Below are 6,591 nucleotides of genomic sequence, written 5' to 3'. Positions count from 1 at the left end.
TGCATGATAGACGTCTGGCCAATGGCACCCCGAGACTACAGTACATAAATATAGCACTTTCTCTGTGTGAGGTGTTTGGAGACCCACTTTCAAAGAGTTTTAATGCTGCAAAGTAATATTTACCAAGTCAAAATAAATGAATATGAGGAAAATTAGCTTATTCATAACTTACAGTGAAAGCACAGTTTATTAAAAGTTATCGGTGTTGACTGAGAGCATCCAAAGACTGAGGCAGGACCTAAACAGCACATTCTCCTGCAGATCATCGTACTGTACGTTCGAGCTGTACAGTGAGCAATACTGTGCTCTGTAGTGTATTTGAGTTGAGATCCTCCTCCTAAGTATCTACCCTCTCAGCTCTATTTATGTTTGCTGTCTTTTTTGGTCTTGTGAGATGTACAGTAGTATTATGGCGTATGTCTGAGGGACTGGAGGTCCATCAAGATGTCTCTGATCTCTGATGATGAAAAGAATGCTCCATGTAGCACAGATTATTTCAAGGCTACCACTTTGGGGCTGTTCGTAAGCAAATGATACTTCTAAGTGGTAGAACTATTGTTCTTATCAAAACTATAATAAAAATATGTTGAACAAAATGATCGTAATCTAGGAAATCTAAAATAAAGGAAATGGGTGCCAATAATTCTGCTGCCCGTTGCACTAGATAAACATAGTTCAGGTTGTAAAACAGATCATTAAGCTTAAGCTGAGAGTAGTTAGTTAACAACCTAGACATCTCTGACCCTCATACTCCAAATACTCATAGACTACAAACATATCAACGTATCAAGAGCTTGCCTGGAACAGGGAAACATGGAACCTTGCATCGAAGCTGAGACGTGTCAATTTACCTACCATGCCAACAGGTCAACGGAGGAGGGCATCACCATGCAACTCCATTATGCCGTGACCCACCTGTATATTTAGCAGCTCCTAGGTTAGAAGAAGAACCAGACTCAGAAAGCATCCTCGTTTGCATGACACTGTGATAATGTAAATGTAAATGATGTCCTTTCTACAAAGGTTTGTAGTCAAGCTTGACCTTTAAAACTGTCAACAATTCCAAGCTGAGCTCCAAGCTCACTGACCTTGGCATTGGCACTTGGTGCTACAATTGGACTCCTGACTTCATACTTGTTCGTGGTTTGAACACCATAATCAAGACTGTGCTTTTTGTATTCTGATTTGTATCTCAACATAGTTCTTATACTGTATTTTATCTGTGGCTGACTCCTCACTAACTAACATTAACTTCATGACAGCTAGTGGTTAGAATGAGCTTGCTCTTAAAATCCTGTTAAAGCATCACTGACATATTCCAAACTGAATTGGTCCAAAGAGATGATTCAGCTGCTGTATGTTGGTGAAGGGGAAGGTGACCAATAGCAGGGCTATTCCTGATAGCAAGGGAAGGAGCTGGAGATCCCATAACTCTTCTGACCTTTACCACACAGCTGCTGAAGACTCAAAAGAACAAGAAAGCCTCCAGATCTTTAGCATCAGGGGTGGAAAGGGGATACAGCTGGAGATGTGTTGGACCTCAGGTGCTTCTGGTGTGTCCGCTGACTCTCTGTCTGCTTCCTGCTGGAGGGCTTTAAAGCTCTGTTGCTGTTCTTCCAAAATGTGCCTGAATCTTCCAAAATGGCAGGTTTCCACATCTTTTGCAGAACCTGGTGTTTGAGGTTGTGGATAAAGAATCGAGAGGCAAGCCGAATTTTGGAAGAGCTCCAGGCTCTCATTTAATCATGCAACGCTTTTTTTTTTCACTTACAAATCTCAGTAAAACAAAAAACTGAAACAGGTCCTTCATGAACTTGTGGTATTTGATTGTTCTAGCTCAAGTTCACACTCCTCAGCATAGAGATATGGGTGTGTGTTGCATGCTAACTCTGGTAATCATTGCAATGTGATATCGTGTCGGGCCGATAATAGTGCTAGCTCTAAAACACTGTGTACAGATTACTATTAACAAAATTTTATAATGTCATATGCAAATGGCATAATTTAAACAAGGAAATTTAACTGAATACATCAGCTATTACTGCTGAGCAGGAAAGTAAAGAAATGATGGTTGGATGATGAGGATGATGCTGATAATCAAAGTGATAATTAACACTTACATACTACTAGAAATGTATTTATATTCTTTACAATTTAGCAGTAATGATCTTTTATCAGAGATTATGTTTTAAATATACAGGCTAGTTGTGGCTAGGTGTATAGCTGTGGTATCTTTTAGAGGAACTGAAATGGAATCATTCCCTTTTCATTTCCGAGGAAAACTGAACTGAAAATGATCCAGTCATGGGAAGAAGTAAGTATGCTCTCTTTTAAGGCTGTGCTTTTAGTAATCAGTGCCTAAATGTGCTAAATGACTTCACCGACTGTTTCAAAGAAAAATAAACTTAGGTAATATGAACAATTTCAGATATTAGTGGGAAACTATTGGGACGTCTTTTAATTCAAGACCATGTATGACCACGTTTAGCAACAATTATTTGAAGGAAAGCTTTTCTGTACATTTATCAGTCTCACATTTTTGCCCACTCTTTACATCTTTGCTTAAAGTTGGGGTCTCCGTTGTTTGAGAAATGCTTCAGAAAACTGCGTTGGGCCGCCAAACAAAACAAAAACAAAACTAACGTGTATCCAATGAGCAGAAAGGGGCGTGTCTTGTCAATATGGGTGGTCATGGCGGATAAAAACAAAGAAAGAAAGTGAAGAAAGGCTTACGAAAAGGCAAGAAGTAGGACCCGTGTTAATATAGGATCAGCTTTCCAGCACTGGAGAGAACTGAACATCTTCCGCTTGAAACGGAGCTAAACCTTTCACGGTACAACACACAGTACTACAAAAACATATTTGTATTACCCTGTGTATTACCCCATTACCCAATGTAACGGAGTACAAATACTTCGTTACTGTACTTAAGTAGAAATTTCACGTATCTGTACTTTACTTCGCTATTTAAATTTATGTCAACTTTCACTTTTACTTTTTCACTTTTCTACATTTCCTAGATAAAATGTATACTTTTACTCCACTAAGCACTTATATTTCCACTAAGCATCTTTCGTTACTCGTTTCTAAAAAATAAACTCAGAAGAAATGTGTGTGACTGTAATAAGGGAGGTTTGGCGAATCACTGCTCCTAGATTGATTCTACGGAGAAGCACAGGTACGCGCAGCGTGCACGCACAGTCAGAGCTGGAGGCGTTTATCTATAACGTTAATCGGCGGAAAGCCACAAAGACGGCAAACAAAAGCAGTGAAATTTCACTGTTCTTATTACCAGAGTTGTAGCACAAACAAAATATTAATGCAAACAATCCATTCAGTACTAAATAAAAATAACATTTATTGATTTGGTCTTTGAATTGTGAATATTTGTTTATTAATGACTGCATTCATTGGATACACTGTTAGTAGAGAATGCACACATACATGAACTGATTTGATTCAAGACTGGCATCATTACATCATGCATAAAAGTTTGGTGTCCACTTTTGCCATTTAATAATACCATAACTTTTGGCTTACTATGTAGTCATATAATATATCATATAAAACTCTTCTTGTTTTAAATTCTCACTGAGGGCTAAAACCCCCTAAAGATGAAATCCTAGAACCGCCCCTGCTCTTATGCCTACCGAAAATCACTGAAATTTTACTTTTTATTTTTACTTCAAATACTTAAGTACATTAAATATCAGAAAATGACTTTTGATACTTAAATACAGTAAATATCAGATCCTTTAAGACTTTTACTTGAGTAATATTCTAAAAGGTGACTTTCACTTCTACCAAAGTCTTTTTCTAGCACGATACCTGTACTTTTACTCAAGTATTACTTTCTACTACTTTATACAACACTGGTATTACCATAGTATTACTCATTGAGGTCATTTATTGATAAAAATCTACCCTCTATCAGCTGCCTCAACAGGTTCTGCCATAATACTTGTCTGGGTTATACTTGGGTTATACTTGTCTGGTGTATGTGTGGGGCAGAGCTATAGATACAGGGGTCGGACCCATTTGGGTTACAGGCGTTTTGTTTTGGTGATTTCAAATGTCAACATTGGCTTTCAAATAATGGAGACCCCACCTTTAACTGATGTTTACAGATGTTTTGTTTGTTGAACAAGGCATTCATTTTTGCCCAGCTCTTAAGATCAGCCTCAGCATCTTAATAGAGTTGAGGTCTGAACTTTGACTTAGCCGTTCGAGCATCTCATCTTCAGACATTCAGATTTCTCTGTGCTTGAGATATATTCAGAATATTCAGGTTTAGTTCATTACTGTCTCAATGACAGCAGGTTTACCAGGACCTATGGATTCAAAACAAGCTAAGATACCTCTTCACTTCTCTAACTCCATGCTTGACAGTTAACATGTGGTGCTTGTGATAATACGTTGTGTTTGTTCTTGCCAAACATGGTAGTGTGCATGATCACCAAAAATCTCTACCATGGTCAAACCAAAGTATATTGTTGCAGAACACATGCGGTGAAATTTAGGACTTTTTCCTATCCACCTTTCCTTTTCCACCCTCATATTTCAGTCTTTTTCTCTTTCTAAACAGTTCTTCTTACAGTAGAATGCTAAATTTCTAAATGTTTGAAGATGGTCTAACATTTCCCAGATTGAAGAACAGTGAAAATTTCTTATTCATGGGGCCTCGAGTCATATGACTTGGCTCGAGTCAGACTAGTCACAAATCTGAGACTTGAGACTTGCTTGACAAATATTTGAGTTGATTTGAGTTTGACTTGACATTCATGACTTGAGACTTACTTGTGACTTGCACATGTGTGACTTACTCCCACCTCTGTTCAGGTCATCATTGATCTTCTATCTTCATTGTATGCTATAGATACATACCTGAACACCAAACTGCCAGAAGATCAGCTTTTATAGAGGTAGTCAAGACTCTTGATGATGATTCCATTAGTAACACCTGGCTGGTCAATATTATGTAAAATAAAACATTTCAGCTCATTCCTATTCATGGCACCTGGGACGAGTGAATGGGACGAGAACAACTTTAACAGTTTGTATTCTTTTTCGGATGGCAATGTCACATCCGCTCAGTTCAGGTTGCAAGCAACATGGCATTCATTCATTCATTTTCTACCGCTTATCCGAACTTCTCGGATCTCAGGCGTCATCGGGCATCGAGGCAGGATACACCCTGGATGGAGTGCCAACCCATCGCAGGGCACACACACTCTCACTCACTCACACACACACACACACACACACACACACACACACACACACACACACACACACACACACACACACACACACACACACACACACACACACACTACGGATAATTTTTCCAGAGATGCCAATCAACCTACCATGCATGTCTTTGGACTGGGGGAGGAAACCGGAGTACCCGGAGGAAACCCCCGAGGCACAGTGAGAACATGCAAACTCCACACACACAAGGCGGAGGCGGGAATCGAACCCCCAACCCTGGAGGTGTGAGGCAAACGTGCTAACCACTAAACCGTGGCCCCACAACGTTACATATTTATGGTTAAATATTTTTAACATATTATAGCATATCACAATTCAAAACCGATTTTCCTGCTGGTCATTCAATTGTTGCAAGCAATTGAAGCGCTAAAAGTCATCGGAGCTCGTCATCACTGCCAGTGTTGTGGATGTAAACGACTGAAATTAGGAAGCACCAAAAAAAAAGACTGACAAGACAACATCGTCTACTGGCCCTTAAACATAGTCTGGTACAGTAAGTGGGGCTCTGTTGTGAAAAATCTTAGTAGAAATAATTAAAGTATTATTCCTTACAATACTATAACCAAAGTAAAGTATTAGGCCTTGCAAAATATTACAATTGCTGTCATAAGACATAGGCGATGTTGTAGGCCAAAGATGTTTATTGTAATCATAAACTTAGTAAAAGTAACCAGATTCGGTGCTGTCAGGCCTAGTCAGTCTGAGCTCTCTGATCAACAATGTGTGAGGAAGTGAAAATCAAAATACAAAGCAACGTTATAACAGCAAGGGCTTAGCAAAAACAGTAATACAACATAACCAATATAATCAAGAACTTTTATCATAGCAAGAAATGAAATGAGGAAACTTGCTCATTGTAGATGTAAAAAAGGATTAATCCTCCACTGTGACCAGGAAGTAAGGCTCTTTTGAGCACATTTGTAATAACAAATACAAAATTGTTATGCAGAATGAGTAGACCTTGGTTCCCAGACCTTAGCTCATAAATTGTTATGTAGAATGAAGAAGACCAGGTTTCTCAGACCTTAGCTCATAGCGATAACTTGTTATGTAGAATGAAAAAGAGATTAGTTCACAGACCTAGGTCCTGAGAACTAAGGGGAGGAAAATCCATAAATGGGCATATGGGAAAAAGGTGATGGGAAATAAGGGGAAATTAGGTCAGTGTATTTAGAAAACATAGGAGGTGATTCCGGTAAATAAGGTGATATGGCACCGTGGGACTCCAAGAAATACTGGGAACCAAAGAGGAGGAGCGCAAGGGTATATATTGAGAAGATATCTGGGGCTCGGGGGTGGAGGTGTGTAAGGAGGTTGTTG

This window comes from Tachysurus fulvidraco, chromosome 2 (genome assembly GCF_022655615.1).
Source record: "Tachysurus fulvidraco isolate hzauxx_2018 chromosome 2, HZAU_PFXX_2.0, whole genome shotgun sequence".
NCBI classification, from domain to species: domain Eukaryota; kingdom Metazoa; phylum Chordata; class Actinopteri; order Siluriformes; family Bagridae; genus Tachysurus; species Tachysurus fulvidraco.
This window is presented reverse-complemented; position numbering follows the sequence as displayed.